Raw genomic sequence first — 20,296 nt, 5'->3', positions numbered from 1 at the left:
GGAAGGCGTGTGAGGGTGAGGTGGGGCGGACGGGGAACAAGTCATACTTACCTGGCAGGGGAGATACCATGATCACGAAGGTGGTTTTCCCAGGGCGAGGCTTATCCATTGCACTCCGGATGTGCTGACCCCTGCGATTTCCCCAAATGTGGGAAACTCGACTGCATAATTTGTGGTAGTGGGGGACTGCGTTCGCGCTCTCCCCTGGTGTTTTTCTGTTGAAAAGCAGATTTTTAATGTTGGGATGGTTTTGTGTGGTATGGGTTTGTTTTGTCTGTGGTGTGGGGCGTGTTTTTCTGGTGTTTTGAGATAAGTTTTTGTGTTGGTGGTGTGGGTTTTTTGGTTTTGGTGGTTTTGTTACGTTTAGGTTTTTTTTTTAGGTAGTCTGTTCAGTAGTATTAGTGGTGATCATTTTAGTAGTCAGAAAACCAAACAATTTTGCAGAGATATTGTTTCGCTAGTTTTTTTGGCACGTTTTGCAGTATTTTTTTTGGTTGGTTGTCTTGACTTTTAGTTCGGTTTTATCTGCTGGTAATTACATTTCTTTAGAGCTTTCCATATTTGGTTTCTTAAGAAGGATATCCTAGAAACATCCGCGGGACCTTCGTAATAAGGGGTTGGCATAGGTTAGAATTCAATAAAGCAGGCCCAAGGAACAGAGAAGCCCTAAGAAAGAGATACAGGGCAAGAGTTGTTGCTGCAAGCCTGCCTGCTGCCACATGCCCACAACATAAACCAACTGATAAATTGTATGTGTGTGCTGGTGACATCCGCTGCCCTTCTCAGGGTCTAAAAGAATATGGCATCCATTTATATTTCCACCTTCCAAATCCATGTGTCAAGCTAACACAGAACTATGCAGCGATGGGAATTCTGGGAAATGTGCTTCCAGTTTAGGAATGAAAACTGACAAATTCACCACAGTCCACCTCTTATGGACTTGGTGCCTGTGTGGTATTCCTCCTGCTCCTTTTAAAAAACCATTCATGGTCGCCTGGGTGGCTCAGTTGGTTGAGCGACTGCCTTCAGATCAGGTCATGATCCCAGAGTCCTGGGTTCAAGTTCCACATCGGGCTCCCAGCTAGGCGGGGAGCCTGCTTCTCCCTCTGACCCTCTCCCCTCTCATGCTGTCTCTCTCTCTCTCTCAAATAAATAAAATCTTAAAAAAAAAAAATTCTTGACTTTCAAATAAAGCAATAGGAAAATCATGCTTTCTTCAAACAATGAAAACATGCTAGCCCTTTCCCCCAAAAGAATAAAATCCCTTGTCTTTGATGTTCATTCCTCTTCCAGTTGAATCACATTCATTCCTCCTTTTCTTCGATTAAAAGTTGACTACTATCAACACATCTTATGTTAGTTAGCTGGTAGTGGGTTGGAAGAGGAAAGATAAAAATATTGGTTAATACGTACACAAAAATATTCATATCAAAATAAGGAAAAAATACCCATATTTATTACAGCCCTTACTTCTGCAACTGTACTGGTATTTATAACTGTCTTCTTCACTACTCATTCCATGTTCCCTTTGCCCCCAGCAAGCACCAACCTCAATGTTAGCAGGTATCTTGCCTGGTGGAGTTCCATAAACCCTCATTCCCAAAGTCTGGACCATTCTCTGTCTTGCCTGTACTGGATTGTTGCAGTCTTCCATTGACTTTTAATCAGAGTGCAATGAGTTCCAAAGGGTCTTCTGAGGCTTTCTTGCATTTCTCAAATATTCCTCCTTACTTCCATTGTGTAGTAGCAGCCCAGTTTTCCCTTGTGGTCAGGATCAGTCATCCCACTCAGGAAAGTAACCTTCTTTACCTGTTGATACCCTGTCCTGAGGATCCCCGAATGGCCAGGTGGCATGCCCACTTTAATACAGCCATTATTGCACCTGTTGCTGAAAGCACTTCTCTCTTGGGAACTAAGACTTCTGGATCAACAGATCCCAAAGTTACAGAGGTGGGTGGGAAGCAAAATGTTCACTAGCATATCCCTAGGGGTGAATAGTGAGAGGAGCCACTCCCATTTCTACCACTTGGTTCCCAAACCTTCGAGAAACAGCACCATCTATTGGTTGCTAATTTAGAGTATATGCAATCCTGTGAAATTTGTCCAGCTCCTCAAGGCATTGTCATCCCTCTCGCACTGAAACTGAATGTTCAAAAACACGTTCTACTGCCCCATCAGGTTAGCTGCTTCAGAGTAAAACCAATGAATGAGCATGAGCCCAGGGCAACTGTCAAATGAGTTCTTGGCCAGAAGCAATGCTGTATGGAATTCCATGAAATAGAAGAGGCATTCCGGAAATACACACAGATGGTTGTTTTAGCAAAACCATTGTAGGCAGAGAAGGCAAAACCATAATAAAAGTATCTATTCCAATGAGAATAAGACTGTGGACCCCCCGCCCCGCCCCACCCATGATGCAAAGGTCCTGTGTGATCAGCCTGCCATCCTGTGGCTGACTGATATCTTCCCTTCTTGCCAACGGGGAACTGGTATTGTATCATAGGCTGAGTTGTTCTTTGCTATTGGCTTTTGGGCACTCAGTAGTGGTTGTAGCCAGGTTAGCCATGGTGAATGGAACTCATGTTGCTGAAACCATGTATACATATTCTACATATTCTGAATCTCCATTTGTGGGCCCATTGGGCAGTCCTAGAATTCCTTTTTTTTTTTTTAATTGTATTTATTTGAGAGAGAGCAGGAGGGAGGGGAGAAGCAGAGGAAGAGGGACAAGCAGGCTCCCCCCTAAGAAGGGAGCCCAATGAGATGCTCCATCTCAGGACCCTGGGATCATGACCAGAGCTGAATGCAGATGCTCTACCACTGAGCCACCCAGGCGTCCCTTAGAATTCCCATTTGATTCTTTTTTATGATTTTCATTTTTTGTGTGTGAGATTCTCTATTAGAACACAGAATAGGGGCATCTGGGTGGCGCAGTCAGTTAAGCATCCAACTCTTGGTTTTGGCTCGGGTCGTGATCTCAGGGTTGTTAAATCGAGCCCTGCATAGGGCTTGGAGCTCAGCACGGAGTCTGCTTGAGAATCTCTCTCCCTCTCCCTCTATCCCTCCCGTTGGTACTCTCTCTTTCTCAAAATAAATAAATAAATCTTAAAAAAAAAAAAACAGGACACTCAATGACATTGTATATTCCTTTGTATAAAGGAATTGTATATTATTTGTATAAATAATTATATAAAATATACATATATATGTATGCATATATATGTATTTTGAAGTCTGCTAAAATTAATATCCTGGGAGTTGGTTTCTCTTGACTGCTGTTTTTTTCTTAAGTATGAATTAAATGGGCCTAATTTTTTTGTTTCTTTGTATGTCTAGTACTTTTTATTGTTTATAACACACTTTGAATGATACATTGTAGAGACTCCAGATTCTGATATCTTCCTCCAAAGAGTGTCAATATTTGTTCTACTAAGCAATTTGATTACTAACCCATGACCTCGAATTTGTGTAGCACTGGATTTATGTTTTGTTTAGCTGGATCTTTGGAAAGTCCAAGGTGTTTCCCAAAGCTCTCTAACTTGGTGTGACTCAACCTGGAAACCTGATTCCTCTGTTAATCTTATCAGGGCTTGGTTTTAATATTTGTCAGGGAGGGTCAAGAGTAAGCCTTACACTAAGGTGTGGTTTTCACACCTAAAACAGCATTTCTGGAGTATCAGCTGAATGCTCAGAGTGGTAGAGTTGTTAACAAGGCCTGAATCCCAGTGTTGGCAGCACTGATCTCTAGGATCTATTCTTCCATCTTGTAGCATCTGTCATCTGGTAAGCCAGACTGGATAGTAGCTCTCTGCGCATGAGCAGCTCTACACTCAGCAAATGACCTGCAGGGGACCCAATGTGGACCTCTGAAAACTGGCATCTAAACTCTTTTCTCTTTTCTGATGCTCTGCTCTGAAGATTCCCATTGCTTCAGCACCCCTAATTTTGATCTCTGCCTTCACAGCTCAGTGTGAACACCATATTCTGCTGGGATTCCAGCTTGCTATACCATCATCAGATCATTTCCCCAGTCCTCTCTCAGGGAATCACAGTCTTGCACTACCTCTGTCCAGTGTCTGTAAACAGGTGCTTCACATATTTTGTCCATTTTTGTGGTTGTTTAAAGCAAGACTAATCTGGTGGTATTACTATGTTATAGTTGTGGGTAGAAGACCTGAATTCTTGCCAGTGCCTTTAAGGCAAAGGTGCCTAAAATGGCTGGCTCAGTTGATGGAACATGAGACTCTTGATCTCGGGGTTGTAAGTTTGAGCCCCAAATTGGGTGTAGAGATTACTTACAAATAAAATCTTAACATAAAAATAAAATGAAGGATTTTAGGGTTGCCTGGCTGGCTCACTCATTAGAGCATGTGACTCATGATCTTGAAGTTGTGAGTTCAAGCCCCATGTTGGGTGTAGAGGTTATTTTAAAAAAGAACAAACTTTAAAAAAAATAAAGTGCTTTCAAAAACTTTTTTAAGAAGATAAAATGGGGGCACCTGGGTGGCTCAGTCGTTGAGCGTCTGCCTTCGGCTCAGGTCATGATCCCAGGGTCCTGGGATCGAGCCCCGCATTGGGCTCCCTGCTCCGCGGGAAGCCTGCTTCTCCCTCTCCCACTCCCGCTGCTTGTGTTCCCTCGCTCGCTGTATCTCTCTCTGTCAAATAAATAAAATCTTTAAAAAAAAAAGAAGATAAAATGAAGGATTTTACATAGATTACTGATTTCTATTTTTTAAATCCTTGTTTTATTTATTTATTTATAAAGGTTTTGTTATTTATTTGTCAGAGAGAGAGAGTGCCACAGCAGGCAGAAGGAGAAGCAGGCTCCTGATGAGCAAGCCCTGGGATCATGACCTGAGCCAAAGGGAGACGCTTAACGGACTGAGCCACCCAGAGTTCCCTAGATTACTGATTTCTAAATAATTTGAATGCTGTTTTCCACATTTATAAATGACCTAGCCGAAGGGTTTTGTTTTTACTTTAACAAATACTAAGAATGATGGACTCACTTTCAGCATGCACCACAAGGAGATCTGAGCTAAGTATCCTTTTCTCTGGGCATATTCCCATGCTTGAACTTGAAGAGTGGCAGGATATGCCACCCCAAAATATGCCACTTTGACATAAGGATTGTTTTGAGCTAAAGGCATGTGGAAAACCCCAGGTGCAAGAAGAGTGCTCTGACCTCCACTTTCCTTCCTGAAAGCAGGAGATAAAACTTCCTATACCAGGAGGAAAGAAACATCCTTGTCACGAGACAGGAAGTCAGGGCCCAGAGAAATCTGTACAGACCTTTTAAAAAAACTTATATCTTCCTTTAATCTTCCCATATATTTTGCTTTTTCACAATTGCCTCCCTTTGTTCAACCTAGTATAAAAACACTTAGGCCTACCCACTTCTTTGGATTTTCATTTTCCTATTGGACTTTCCATGTTCGTGTAAAAATGAATGGGCTTTTCTCCTATTAATGTCTTATGTCAACTTAATTCTCAGGCCAATTTGGAGTCCCTAAGACAGTAGAGGTAAAGTTTTGCCTTACCTAATAGATTCTCCTAGGACTAAAAAGAGAAGATTAGCAAAAGGACAACTGTAAGGTGCCTGGTCCTGGTAGAAGGAACGTTGTGTAGGCCTAGTAGACCTAGTAGAAAATGCCAGAATTCCCAGAATCAGATGAGTGGAAGAGTGAGAGGCTGCTTTGAAAGACAAAGATTGGGAGGGGAGGCCCAGAAAGACAAGCTGTCCTTAGTGGGGACCAGTCCCTGGAATGTATCTCTTTTCTTTTCTTCCCCAATTCTGTAGCTCTTAGTTCTGAATCTTCCTTCCCATTCTCTTCCCCACCCTCGCTCCTGGGTGCACCGGGTCTTTTCTCCCAAGCACACAGATTTTAAACCTTTTTTCTACAGAGGACTCCTTTTTTGATCTGCTGAAACCTGCACATGCTTCTTGGAATAAGGCTTTTAAAGATTTATTTATTTTGGGGGGGGCAGAGAGAGAAAGAATGTTAAGCAGACTCCTGGCTGAGCCCAGAGCCCCACACCAGGCTCAATCTCACCACCCTGAGATCATGACCTGAGCTGAAATCAAGAGTCCCAGGCTTAATCACCTGAGCCACCCAAGCGCCCCAGGAATAAGGCTTTTAATGCGTAGAACAGAACATTTAAAATTACAAGCGAAATCAGTCACTTTCAAATCCAGTTGTCTTTGTGCCTTTTCCCATAGTTTGATAGCAGAGGGAATGAGGTAGCCTCTGAGCTGGGCAGCTGAGCTTATGCAACCAACCTTCCATGCGCCGACTCAAGACGATCCTAGAGTTGGGGTGGTAAAGAATAAGAATCTTGGGTTGTGCCAGTCTCAGAGAAAGTGAATCAACTGGACTTCATTACCCTTTACCATCCAAACTGAAAAAAAGTAGTGGTCCCTGGGAGCCGAGATCCAAGGGAAGGGACCGCGCGCCCCCTCGTAGCCACCTCGGGGATCCGCACGGTCCGGCCACCGCGGGTGCCCAATCCGAAAACAATCAAATAAAATGCACTGGACGCTGGGCGATGCTCAAGACCTTAAAATTAGAAGTCGAGAGCGCTACAAACTGAGCTAGCAAGACGACGAGAAGTAGATGCACTTCTTTTCCTCCTAGCCGCTTGGAATCGTTGCCCAAATGTAAAATACCTGAGCCAAGACCTCGGCGTGTTGCTGACCAGGAAATAGGTTTGTAGAGAGTTTAATGAATTTCCTCCTGCCCACCGCTGATTGGCACTAAATCACAATCCCAGCCTAGGATCTTCCTACTTCTGAGCTCAAGGAGGGACCAGCGTAGTGGATAGAATAGTGCTGCGTGGAGACGGGGTCCGGCTGAGGGAGCAATCTAGCACCCCCCCACCCCACCCCCCGGCCTTTTAGAAGGGCCTCTCCCGGTGCTAGTTTGCCCCCAGACTGAACCCCAGACTTCCATGGAAAGGACGTCCAGGATAAAGAGGTTTTCAATCCATCCCAATAGGTCCCACCGAAACTTACCACGGATCCTCACCTCCTTGGCCCTGTTACTGGAATTTTCCAACCCTCCACGACAATCGTGGGCGCTTTTTTCCAAGTTCTTTAAAGGCACGGATGAAAGTTGACGTGACGCCAAGTGCACTTTCTGTGCCCCAGCCCCGCGTGTTCTCCGCCTCTTCTTTGGGGGCTGTTGGGGACTGAGACTCAAAGGAGCACACAAATTAATAAATACAGTGTTATGAGCTACGTTTATAAAGAAAAAAAATACCCGAGTGCATGCTTGCAGGTCGCCCGCAAATGGCTACAAAGCTACAGGGAACTTTCAGCCCTGTTCATGTGGGATTAAAGCGACAGCTGTCATCGTCTTACTCAATACAAGCATTACTCACTTTACTCCAGTAATAGTAAATTCACTCGGACACCCTGTTCTTTGGAATTTTTTATCAGCCTCTCCTACCGTGCACCTCCTTGAAGTACAGACGGTTGGTCACATTCGTCCACATTCCGCTGCAGGGTGCAGGGGCACGGAGGGGGAGCGCGCAGCCGGCTCCGGGCCAGGGGCGAGGGGCTGGGGCCGGGCCGGGGCCCCCGGGGGCGGGGGGCGGACAGCTTGCAGCGTTTCCTCCCTTCCTACCGGGAGCAGGGACTGTGGGCCCCCCAGCAGCTCCGAGGCCCGTGTTCGGGAAGTCGCCAGATCCAAAGGGTGACATCTCACGGCGCTGCCGTCTTTAAGCATTTAAAAGAGGAATATCTGTCTTTTCGGAGTCAGAGCACCAACCGCACACAAGAGACGGCAAGTGGCGGGTGATTGAAATTAAGGAAAATCGGCATTTTCAGTTTTCTGCGCCTTTTTGTTTAGCGGCTGGAGTGCTCGCGCCCTCTCCCCGGCGCCTCACCAGGCTGCCCCACGCGCCCTCGCTTCCTTCTCTTCTCCGGCTTCCGCGGTTCAGCCCTGGACACCGCAGCCCCGGACCGCCGAAGTCGGACTGAGGCTGCGTGGCTCGCCAGGGTGCGGAGCTCAGTTCCGTCCTAGTGCGCACGAGTCCAGAGTCGGGGTCTTCGCCGCGCTCTCGGTCAGCTCTGGAAACAAACGCGCGTCCGCCTCGGAGAAACCTTTGCCGTCTTCCCTCTCCCGAGCCCCTCGTAGGACTAAAAGTTTAAAAGCCCACACTGGAATTCTTGGCTCCCCTCGGCCCCCACGGCGGAATGGATCCTTCACCAAGCATTTAGGGAGTGCCTACTAGGTGCCCGGCCCCGCTCTGGGGCGCGGCGTGCATCGCGAGCCACGCCCGGCCCTGCCGCGTTGCAGCGAGGGGGGTCAGTGGGGGTAGCGCCCTTCTCACGCGCGCCCCTGGTCCTGCGGGGACTCGCTGTGAGAGCCACGAGTCAATCGGAGCTAAGAATGGGAAGGTGGATGACTTCAGCGCCAGAGGCTGCGGGCGACCCCTGGAGCCAGGCGGCTCTGGAGGCGGCGAGGAGCAGGCGGAGAGGCGGGGGGTCTGGCGTTGGGCTCCCCGAGTTCCCCAGGTGACTGGCCCCGTATCGATGTTCAGACATGCCCAGTGACACGACCCGTGGCGTCAGTGTCTCCCGCGCCTCCGGTTTCCGGAGTGGGAGAATGAGAAGATGTCCCTAGCCAGAGGTTGGAAAAGCAATTTCTGAGATCAGGAAATGAGTTTAGGAAGAACGGTTTCTGTGTCTCTGTGGCGCAATCGGTTAGCGCGTTCGGCTGTTAACCGAAAGGTTGGTGGTTCGAGCCCACCCAGGGACGGTCTCTTTTACTAGCAACTTGCAACCTTAGGTTACCTGTTAGTGAACTTATTTATCCTTGAAGTCCTCTGGACTTCTGTCCACTTTAAATCAGACGCCCAAGTATGCTGCTGGAAGACTCAAGTTGCATAAAAGTGCCTAAAAGAAGGAATTTTTCAGCAAAGGTATTTTTTTCAATAGCCGGCGTCTGGGCCTTACTTATCCCAGAGACACTGCAGAGCCCCTCACTTCCCGAAGCTGGGTTTTTACAACTGCACATCCTGGAAACTAAGAAATCCCCAAAATTGAGAACAACAAAACCCTTCTTCACTTGGGGTGAAGCCTCTAGTCCCGGGTGGAAATTTTGGTTCTCCCACCATGTGGCTTAAACAAATTATGAATTTTCTGTGCCTCAATTTCTTTGTCTATAAGAGGGGGCAAATAGTAGTACTTCCCTCATGGATTAATTTAAATGTTAATGAGATAGGCACATAAACCATTTGACCACTTAATAAATGTTTATTAAACATTAGCTACTATAACTCTTTTCAGGGACATCTCATCACCATTTCTGTTATTTACTTCATCCTCTTAAATAAATGCATATCTTTTCATGGTATGGATGGGTTATTGTATATACATTCCTTAATTGTGACACGACATTGATTCTAATGTTTACTGTTATAAATGCTTGTTCAGAGAACATCCTTATACAAATATCCTTATCGCTTACACATGGATTTCCCTAAAAGAGATTCCTGGAAGTGGACTTTCCTAATCAAAGTATTTGTCATTGCTAATTTTGCTAATTCCTGACTGATGGCCCTCCAAAGAAGCTGTACCTAGTCATATCCCCACATTCTAAGAGAACGCTCTTTTCTTGGCAACCCAAACTGACATTTACTAGCAGTACAAATCCATCACTTTTGCTTGGGGAATGTTATTGCTTGTTGGTCTCACACATTGCTGAGTTTTGCCAGTGAGGGGCTGGTGCTCCCACAGTCTCCTTTGTTCTCTTGGCCGCTGGGGATCCTGGGGAAGTGGTTCACACTGTTGGATTCATAGGACTGTAGAGATACAGGTCCCAGTGTTCCTGTGGCAGAGAGCCCAGGCTTCTGCTGCTGAAGAAAAACCAAGAACTCGCCCTTCAGAGTGGGACCTTCGTGGGTGGTCCTGAGCCAAATAAAAATTGGAAAGGAGAGATATTTAAAATTTTCATCAGATTGCGACTTCAGATGATGGATCTTTTAATTTTTTTTCTTACGGCAGCAAGAGGAGAGACTGCATTCTCAGGACTTGATTTGGGGGAACTTAGTAATGGTGGCTATTCTATTGATCTTGTGGAATTGTTCCCTCTATGCTGGTATATGTGACACTTGTTATAAAACCTTGTCTGGTGAGCTGAGGTGAACAAGTAGCTAAAGGAATCGATTTTATAGAAAACAGAAATGGGGACGCATTCTCAAACAGATTTCTAAAGTCTTATTTTGATCTTTTCAGAGGTTTTGGGTGGTGTCCTAGCTGAGGCTGCTATAACAAAATGCCATAGATTCGGTGACTTAAACAACACGCATTTATTTCTCACAGTTCTGGAGACTGAAAAGTCAAAAATCAAGGTGGTGACCCACTCAGCTCTTGGTGAGGCCCCTTCCTGGCTTGCAGGTGACTGCTTTCTCAGTGTGTCTTCAGAGGGCAGAGAGAGGAGGATCTGGTGACCTTCATATTTCTATAAGGTCCCATCATGGGGTGCCACCCTCATGACCTCATCTAAACCTATTTACCTCCTAAAGGCTTCACCTCCTAATACCATCACACCGGGGGTCAGGGCTTCAGCATATGAATTTGGGAGGGACACATTCAGTCCACAACAGGTGGAAACATAAAGAGGCATTTCCTGAGTGTTTAAAATGCCCTTTATATAAAGTGACCAGATTGCAGACTTGAGAACAATCACTTGCAGGTAGGAGCAGGACTTGTCCTGTAGTTCTTTGATCTTTTCCTCCTAGAGGAATTGTGTGTGTATTTGTGTGTGTGTGTGTGAGACAACAGAAAATCAAGGGTTTATAGAAAGATACATGAAAAAAATTCTTATTTCCTCTGCTCAAGCTCCAGGTTCCCAAAGGCAAAATACTAACCTGATTATTTATAATAAACAATTTTATTTTTAATAAAGCAAAACAATTGTATTTTTCAATAAAGTCAACAAGCATGGCTTATTTACTTTTAGAACAAAGTAACTACCTCCTTTATAAGTATAGATTAAAAACCTCAGGTGAACCAGGCTATCTTCTCGTGCTGTAACTCAGACTTGCCTATAGTCTGCTGAAGCCACAGGGCAGGCTATTAACCCCCAGTCCAGTCCCCTGACAACGTGGGCAAGCCACATTCTCTGGGAAATTCTTAAAGCATCATGATCCAGAAGTTCCACAGGATTTTCTTTCCTTTCTTCCTTCCCTGATCTGCTTGTCTGCTCTGAGCTGGAAGCTCACAGATACTAATACCCCCCCTCCAAAAAAAAAAAAAAAATCTTAAAAAAAATTCCTGCTTCTCAAGATTCTAGTCACATTACCAGTATTTTTATGGAAAAGAGAATCCAGCTATGGTATGAAAAACATACATCAGTTATAGAACTTTGTTTTAATGAAGTTGAGAGCTCTGATAAGAAAATGGGGTTCTGATAAAGATGGGAGGAAAATTTAACCTAGGGTCTATAATGATCTAAGGGAAAGAAAGATTGAACCAAATACTTACGCAGCTCCAGTTCAGACATCACACAGGTCTAAAGACAACAAGCCGATATGCTCAAGTCAGTGAGATAATTCAGGAAATACAAAATCTTTTTGAAAAACTTATTTGATGCCAAAATGCAGCTAATGATGAAATTATTTTACAATGAAAATCTCAGAAACATAGAACAGTACCACACAAAGCGTGAATCCTACTGGAAACTAGGGACTTCAGTTAATCATAATGTATCAATGCTGGCTCAGTTGTAACAAACGTCCCACACCAATGCAGGGGATTAATAATAGGGGAGACAGTGGGGGTGGAGGAGAGGGCGTACTTTCTGTTCTGTTTTTCTGTAAACCTAAAACTGCTCTAAGAACTAAAGTCTATTAACTTGTTTAGAAACCTCAAGAACGAAAAGGCCATCTTTGCTTGGTATTCTGCATCTGTTGCTCCAGATCCCTTCTCACCATTATCCGCTTTACTATCTGCTCCAGAGAGTTAATCTTTTTGAACTGCACAAAAGCGCCTCTGCCCCCTGGCCTCCTGTTGGCTACAGCCCATGGGATGCATTGAGTAGGGCTGGCAGGGTGGGAAGAATAGGAGGCCAGGGGAGCTCTTTCCTGCAGGCTGACAGTGACTGCGTTCTTTGCTACGCCTCAAAGCCACAGCTGTTGTCTGGTGGACTGGACTGCAGCCTGGGCTACAACTGTCACTTCTCCAGGTTCCAGAAACATCTGTCTCCCCTTGCCCTGTCAGGCCTAGTCATGGGTCTCCACTGTTGCTACTGCTGGGATACCACACCATCTTTTCCCGCGTGGGGCCCAGGAAGCCTGAGCTGGGAAGTCCCAGGAAGTCCCCCTAATCCTCAGCAGGGCTGGCCTTCAGAGAGCCTCAGAGAATTTGCCACCAAAGCCTCAGGGAGGTCACCACATCTCTGTTCAGCTCGTTGACTTTAAGTTCTTTTATTCAGTGATTGGTTATTTCCATCTCTGAAAACAGATATTGTTAATTCTTCATTTCCTAGTTTTAGGCACTTTATCTCTCGTCTACCTACTCCCTCTACAGTTACCACTGTGCGTGCACGTGCACACACGCGTCCCACTTCCCTGTCTTCCCAATTGTGAGGATTAATTTTAGGTGTCAACCTGGCTAGGCCGTGGTACCCAGATATTTGGTCAAACATCAGTCTAGATGTTCTTGTGAAGGTATTTTTTAGATGAGATTAACATGTAAATAAGGAGACTTTGAGTAAAAGGGATTACTCTCCATAATAAGATTGGGTCTCATCTAATCAATCGAAGGCCTTAGGGGAAAAAGACCAAGGTCCCCCAAGGAGGGAGGAATTCTGCCTCCAGACCCTGCCTCAAGGTTAGAGCTACAATATCAACTCTTCCCCAGGTCTCCAGCCTGCTGGCCTGTCCTGAAGATTTTGGATTTATCAGCCTCCACAATCATGTTAATTCCTTAAAACAAAAATTTCTCTCTTTCTCAATAGATAAATATAGATATAGGCATAGAGATTTTATATACACACATATGTATCTCCTAGGTATGTATATATATTTATATATTTTCTGTTGGTTCCATTTCTCTGGAGAACTCTAATACATCTATATACTTACATCATAATTCTGATGAGATCAATGATTATTATTTTAAATCACATAATTTAATGTGATCAATTTTTGTGGAACATTTTCTCCTGGCTTTAACAATTACCTTATTTTTCCATTTGCTTAGTTTTCCATGCATTTATTACTAAATCATAACCGGTTTCTTTCTAGTTCTGTAAATCTCCCCTCAACACATTGAAACACACAGCTTTGTTTCATTTGTTTTTGTTTTTGTTTTCAAAGAAATCTCTCCTGGCACACTCCTATCTCCTCCAGTCTGGACCACTTGATCGATAGGCCTTCCCCACAGCTGTCATCATAATACCTCCCTTTACTTCACCATCATCTTGGGGTTTCCATTGCCTCTTTCTTTTGTTAGGTCCTCTGCTTCATGCGTTACAAGTGGTCTTCTTTCTTCCTTCCTTCCTTCCTGTTAATGGTGTATATCCTCCAATAACTTCTGTTATTGAGAATTGCTTAAGAACTAAACTCTTTGAGACATTGTATGTCTGAAAATGTCTATTATATCCATATCCATTAATTGATATTTTGCTAAATAGAGAATTTTATTTTATTTTTTTAAGATTTTATTTATTTTTTTTGACAGAGAGAGACACAGCCAGAGAAGGAACACAAGCAGGGGGAAGTGGGAGAGGGAGAAGCAGGCTTCCCACTGAGCAGGGAGCCCAATGCAGGGCTTGATCCTAGGACCCTGGGATCATGACCTGAGCCAAAGGCAGACGCTCAACGACTGAGCCACCCAGGCGCCCCATAAATAGAGAATTTTAGGTTGAAATCATTTTCCCTCAGATTTTTCAAGGCATTGCTTCATTGTTTTCTATTTTCTAGAGTTGCTGTTAAGAAAGAAAAAATAGCTCTTCACTGCTGTCAGCTTAGAACTGGCCTGACTCAAACACCTGGGCTGTGATGTTCTCCAGTTAAAACTAAAAAATTTCTCAGAACACCAACATCAGACAAAACCACTAATCATGATGAAGCAAAGGAAGAAAAAAAAAGAACTACTTCATGATTGCCTGAAGGCAGAGAACTGTCAAACATCCCCTGAACTGAGAAGGCACTTTGAGATGGAAAAACAAATCAGACAACAGTTGACACTGAGTTTTTATATTGGGTAACTTACTGGCGGGAAGGATTGGCCCATGATCCAGCTCAGCTATTCTCCACAAAAATCCAGACCTTCACTCACAGATCCTATAAGGAGATGGGACCTGAGGGAGAGCATAACAGTGAGATCCAAGTGTACACGCAAATGTGATTAATGGCTAACATTAACAGACCTCTTGGTGCCATCTGTGCATCAGGAGGCCAAAACTATGTTATCGAAGTTTGTATCTTAATGGACCTGCTGTAGGCCGTAACAGAACTAATTCTTGGTGCTCTTGTCTCCTCTGTGATCACAAGACATGTACAGTAATCTTTGGGGTGAAGGGCAGCTTCTGAAGAACATAACACTAGAATGAGCACCAAGTGGACAAGTCAAAATGCTGGCCAAAAATGGAGTCAGTATGGCCAGCATTCCTGCAGTGATCATGTCTGAGCATGAACGGAACACAGTCCAAACCACAAAAAATGACCAAACTTCCCGTTCCTTTCCCAACCACTAGTAGTAACTGTTGCTTCTTTACCAATTTCATATTTGGCTCTGTTCCACTCCTCCCACTTTTTGAATAAAAATTATTAAGATTTCCAAAGGTAGAATTGCCCCCACAGTTCCCCACGGTGTATGTTGTCTCTCTTGTTGCAATAAGCCAAAAATCCAACTTCGTTTGATCACAGGTTTGTTCCTGATGGTTATATAATGGAGCGCATCGGCACTGTAGAGAAGGCAGATGCCATTCTGATTCTTGACTATTTACATTAAACTGTTCTCTCACCTCCCTTCCCAAAAGCTTACAGGATCTCTCCTCTTTGTCCCTACTGTTTTGAAACTGTTTCATCTATTTTTATCCACTATACTGGGCACTTAATGGGCCCTTTCAATAGGGGAATTTGGATTTCTTGTGTATCTCACTCCAGAGATATTTACGTATATACAAGTAAAATTGTCAATCTCTTGCAACCACCATTACCCTTTTGATACAAATGATTGCACATTATAAGACTGTTCCTTTGGAATCTTCACTTGATTTATGTCTCAGTGAATGTAAGTTAGCTTTTGCTATATAACAAGCCATCTCAAACTTATTGACTTAAAATAACAATAATTTATTATTTTTTAGGGCTTCTGTGAGTTGGAAGTTTTTCTGTTCTGGGCCATCTCATTTGGGGCTGGTTGGTATAGGATGGCTCAATCACCTGTCTGGGGCACAGCTGAATCGATTAGAAGAGCGGGGATGGATCTTTTTCTCCTTGTGATCTCTCCAGCAGACTAGCTTGAGAGTCTTCAGATCATGGTCTCAGGATTCCAAATTAAGCCCCAGTGTGCAAGCATTTTTCAAGCCTGCGCTTGCCTCAGGTTTGCTAAGGCACCAGCATTGGCCCAAGCAAGTCACAGAGCCAATCTTGTATACAGACCGGTGGACAAATAAGCTCCATCTCCTGGTGGGAGGAGCTGCAAAATATTAAACCATTTCTTTTCAGTCACACCATATTGGAATATCAGGAGCTTCCTCATTCTTTTTTACAGGTAGCTGAACCATATTTCATTGTGTAGTTGTATATTTAGTTGTATATTTAGTTACTCCCCCAAATGGTGGACATTTAGAGAGGTTTCCAGTTTTTTACTTAATGAAAAATGCTCCATGAATAACCTTGAATATGTTTAATTTCACACATGTGTAGGAATAATGGGATAAATTTCTAAATGGATTTTAAAAAGGTCAAAAGTGTTATTTCAGTGTTGTTTTAAATTGCATTGCTTTCATTAATAGCAATCTTGAATGTTGAGTATCTTTATGAGCAATAGAAACGAATATTTTCTGTTCTATATATGTTTGCTATTTTTATTGGGTTGTTGGCTTATTTCTTGTTGGTTTGTAGTTCTGTAAATATTAGGGAAATTAGCCTTTTGTATATATGTGTGTTCTACGAATGTAGATGTTGGGTATGGTTTGGTGAAGTTGCTGCAGCCACAGGAGAAGAGAAGCAGGCTTGAAAGGAAGAAGTTTATTATACTCACAGTCCCAAAGAGGGCGGTCATGTTGTGCAGCAGAGGGCCACAGAGGGGCATAACCAGCAGGGTGCTCGGTTTTACAGGTGGGGAGTAGAGACAGGAGGACCTGTGGGCCAAAGTCTTTACTGGATCTTGGGTGGGGTCCACGGAAAGCAAACCAAGAGAGGTGGGAACGGAAGGTTAGGGGTGAGGGAGAAGGGAAGAGAGGAAGGGGAAGTTAGAGTCCAGCAGTTGGGTTTGTTATCAAGGGGTTTCAGCTGTTTTGGGGTGTGAGTTCACAATTAGGGCAACGAGAAGGATGCTAACCACCAAAGCATGAACTTAAAATGGAGGATTTTTAACGCAATGCAAGTTGCAAATATTGCCCCAAATTTGTTGTTTCAGATATCATTCAATTTATATAGTCAAATTCATTGATATTTTCTCTCAGGACTTGTGAGTTTATGTCATAGAACAGCTTTTTTCACATACACACCAAGATAATAAAATAATTTTTAATGTGTCTACAAGAACTTTTATGTTCCTCTTTACTACTTAAATCTTTGATTGATTTGGAATTTACCCTTATGTAAAGGGCATGATATTCACTGACCATTATTTTTCCCTAGACACTTACCTATTCAAAACTGTTCATTAGAATTATTGGTTCAAGATCCTCTTTCTAATATATTACATTTCCTTATTATTTTGGTATATTTCTGAATTCTTGTGCCATTTATTACTGTTTATTCATACATGATATCTTACTATTTTAATTAATATAATTACTATTTCATAGAATTAGTCCTTCCTTATTGCTCTTTCTTTTAAAAAAAGAATTTCCCTGAGTATTTCTGCTTGTTTCTCTTCCATTTAAACTTCAGAATTCTGTTGTCCAGTTTGAATTCTAAAAAGCTCTTTTTGATATTCTTAGAAAAACCATGTTAACTTGAGACAGCAGATTTAAGGAGAGATGTTATCTTTGTGACGTTGAGTCTCCCAGCCAAGAACATGGTATATCTTGGTTGACAGGGAAGGAGGCTGCCCTGATGCAGTGGTTCCTGAACTTGAACGTTCACCTAAATCACCTACAGAGCTTAAGTCACAGGTTGTTGGGCCAACCCCCGGTTTCTGATTCCGCAGGTCTGAGGTGGGGCTTGAGAATCTGCATATCTCACAAGTTTGTCCTGGCACCACACTTTGAGAATAACTGGCCTAATGTATTGATCATCTCGGAGCCGGTTGGTGGGAGACTGAAGCGTATTTACAAACTTAAAAAAAAAGCAGGACTGTTAAAGGATCCTTAGGGAAAGGAGGCGGACGACTTGTATGAGGAGTTAAATGTCCTCCTCGTCGTTGTGGAGAAGCCTCTTGACCTGTGCCAAACTTGGCTTCCACTCGCCTTGAAAAGCAACTGAAGCCAGACCACCCATTCCAACACTGAAAGGGACTTGGCAGGGACAAATGTAGCGCAAACAAGTTCAGGCTTTCCCGGGCAGAACAAAGTTCTCCAGTGGGTCAGTAACTATCTCAACACCCGCGGGCGCGGCGCTGCAGGGGGTCCCCAACAAGCCTCCGGCAGGCTGCAGCGGGGGTTCCCCCCTGCAAGCTCTCGCCTGCGCCCCTCCCCGCCCCCGCCTTCCCCCCTCCGGCTCTTCCGCGTCTCTCCCCCGCCTCCCCAGATGCCTTTCCAGGGCATTCCCCTTTTCCCGCCCCGCTTCGGGATCTTAGTAAACGAGTTGTATTTTACAGCCCTTTGCGGCTAATGAACGCTTCAAAACCTGAAGAGCAAAGACAGGTGCTCCTTGGCACCTAGCGGAGAACATTTTAACTAGCTAAGAAAGCCCTTCAAAAAACCTCATCCAAAATTTACCCCCACCAAGCAGAAGAGAAGGAGAGTGTTCCCATCCGGTCCGGTCCTAAGGCGTCTTCTTGGTGGAGAAGAGTCGTGGTAGGACGGAGGGGGAGCCCCGCGGGTCAGGACTGGGAGCTGCTCCGGCTCCTGTCACCTTCGCACCCCCGGAGAGGCTCCTCCCATCCCCCCCCACCCCCCGCCGTAGGTTTGAGACCCTTGGTCTCAACGACCAGGATCCCCGGTTCGGATTCCTCATTTCTGTTCAATTTGGAGCAAATAGAGATTTTGGAAGTTGTTACCGAAATTAAAGACAACAGTGGCCGCAATAGCTAATTATAAGTCACAATTGTTGGTTGCCAAAAGAGGATTTAATAGAAATAGAAAAATAACCGTGTGCGCCCAACGTGGGGCTCGAACCCACGACCCTGAGATTAAGAGTCTCATGCTCTACCGACTGAGCTAGCCGGGCACTGGCAAGCCAAGGCGTCTCAGAGACAGGATGTATGGTCCAGATACACACTAGTGACAGAGACCGCAGGGTCTAGGATTTTGTGAACAGAATAGTAGCTTTTTGCTACCAGGACCGAGGCTCCGAGAGAGTGGTGGGGACTGCGTGGGGCCAGGCGGCCTCCCAGAGGACGGGGAATCAGGAGTCCTAAAACCTCCATGTTTTCTCAAAGTCCGCGTGGACCGGATCATTTTGACAGCCCGGTGTCTGGCATGCGGACTCCTGAGGAGGAGGCGAAAGAGCGCGAGGGAACGGGGATGAAAGGCGCAAAGAGCCGGGGGAGCAGGTGGGGCACGGGGACTTGCCTCCCGGGACCTTGGTGCTCCAGCCCCTGCTTCCTTCTCTTCCTAAACCGTGACGACCAGGGTGGTGGGTGGAAGTGGGGATGAGAGACGCGTCACTGGGGGCACGAATTTGTTTTTAAATACTAAAATTTTGTGTGGCTTGAGTAAAAGACCCTATTTATTACGTGTAAACGTCCTAGCGAGATTTCAAGTCAGATGAGAGTCAGAGCTCCAGGCGATTTCACTCTACTCTCCCAACTTTCATTTCTCCAAGATCCGGTACAGGCGCTGAGCTCCGGAGTCCGAAGCAAAGGGTTCTCACCTCTGCAGCCTTAGTGGCAGCTCCGAGGCTCGCCATACCCCCTGCAGTGCGTCCCTGCCAGAACCCGTTAGGTTGTTTGCTTTAGGTGGGCGAGCGGCGGAAGGAGCTGAACAGAAACAATTCACCCAATTCGTGGATAGCACTTCTGCAAGGTTGCTTGGAACGAAGAGAGAATTAAACTTTTTTCAACCGTTTTAAAACGTTTTATATATACATATGTTAAAAAAAAAAAAGAAAAGAAAAGAAAGCCACCACGGAGACATCACATGCCGTGACTCGGATTCGAACCGAGGTTGCTGCGGCCACAACGCAGAGTACTAACCACTATACGATCACGGCGCGCCACCTGCCAGGCGACGCATTGCGCTCTTATTTTATGCCCTTTGGAATAGGAGTACGTACCCCGTGCTGCCGTTTTATTAGCCCCGTTCAAGTGATCTGCATCAATCAGAATACCAAACAAACGTTTCCACTCCACAACCTCGAAGTTTTGACCCTCGAATCTGGTTCTGAGCTCCTAAATCCCGCGTGCAGGCGCCAGTGTCGCCCTTCGGCTGGGCAGCGGGCCGCGGCCGGGGACCATCCCCTGTCGCCCCGCCTCATGCCACTTCTCTCCCTTCCAGGGAATCAAGCCGCCCCGCCCAGGGGTGCGAGAGGCCGCCCGAGGATTTTCCTGTTTACATCTCCAGCTTGTACCCTGGAATTGAGGTTTCTGTCCCCAGAGCGGTGGAACCGGAAGAGAAGGGGAGCTGGTCGAAGGCCCTCCTCTTGGTTTCTTCTTGCTTTCCTCACCGTTCCAAATGACAGGACGCTCTCCGGCAACTGCGGGCTCTTGGGCTGACTTCCTTATTCTGATTTCTCAGTAAACCAGAGCCGCATCCGAGGATTTAGAAAATCAAATCCGAGCAGCCTCTATTTCAGACACTTCCCTAAAGGCCCCAAAAGGATAGATATCATAAACTGGTGCGACGCCAGCGGCCGAACCCAGCAGACGAGTTTGGCTCAGGGTTGCAGCTACAAAAACCCTAAAGGCTCTCTTTTAGGAGAGACTCCCTTACGAACTAATAGTCTCCAAAACCTTTCCTTCCCCAGTGGTTTATTGAATTGAACTTACTTAAAAGTTTCGGGGGAA

At 45.1% G+C, this 20,296-nt stretch overlaps 2 long non-coding RNA genes and 4 other non-coding genes across 6 annotated transcripts; 2 read left to right on the top strand and 4 right to left on the bottom strand.

Annotated features, from left to right (window-relative positions):
* Positions 1–43: 43 nt before the first annotated feature.
* On the top strand, positions 44–207 carry LOC145721336 (U1 spliceosomal RNA). Its single transcript, XR_014145019.1, has one exon. It is a non-coding gene; the product is annotated as a U1 spliceosomal RNA (small nuclear RNA).
* Positions 208–8,688: 8,481 nt separating this feature from the next.
* Positions 8,689–8,762, top strand: TRNAN-GUU (transfer RNA asparagine (anticodon GUU)). Its single transcript has one exon. It is a non-coding gene; the product is annotated as a tRNA-Asn (tRNA).
* Positions 8,763–9,020: 258 nt separating this feature from the next.
* LOC145720882 (uncharacterized) lies at positions 9,021–14,361 on the bottom strand. Its single transcript, XR_014144134.1, has 3 exons — positions 14,225–14,361; positions 11,492–11,519; positions 9,021–9,913 (listed from the first exon to the last, which is right to left on the bottom strand). It is a non-coding gene; the product is annotated as an uncharacterized LOC145720882 (long non-coding RNA).
* A 4,035-nt stretch (positions 14,362–18,396) lies between these two features.
* On the bottom strand, positions 18,397–19,940 carry LOC145721130 (uncharacterized). Its single transcript, XR_014144594.1, has 2 exons — positions 19,567–19,940; positions 18,397–19,320 (listed from the first exon to the last, which is right to left on the bottom strand). It is a non-coding gene; the product is annotated as an uncharacterized LOC145721130 (long non-coding RNA).
* Positions 18,447–18,519, bottom strand: TRNAK-CUU (transfer RNA lysine (anticodon CUU)). The gene has a single exon. It is a non-coding gene; the product is annotated as a tRNA-Lys (tRNA).
* Positions 19,432–19,503, bottom strand: TRNAH-GUG (transfer RNA histidin (anticodon GUG)). Its single transcript has one exon. It is a non-coding gene; the product is annotated as a tRNA-His (tRNA).
* Positions 19,941–20,296: the final 356 nt, after the last annotated feature.

The sequence above is a fragment of the Leptonychotes weddellii genome, chromosome 4 (assembly GCF_054177405.1).
Source record: "Leptonychotes weddellii isolate Sample4059 chromosome 4, ASM5417740v2, whole genome shotgun sequence".
In the NCBI taxonomy this organism is placed as follows: Eukaryota; Metazoa; Chordata; class Mammalia; order Carnivora; family Phocidae; genus Leptonychotes; species Leptonychotes weddellii.
This window is presented reverse-complemented; position numbering and strand designations above follow the sequence as displayed.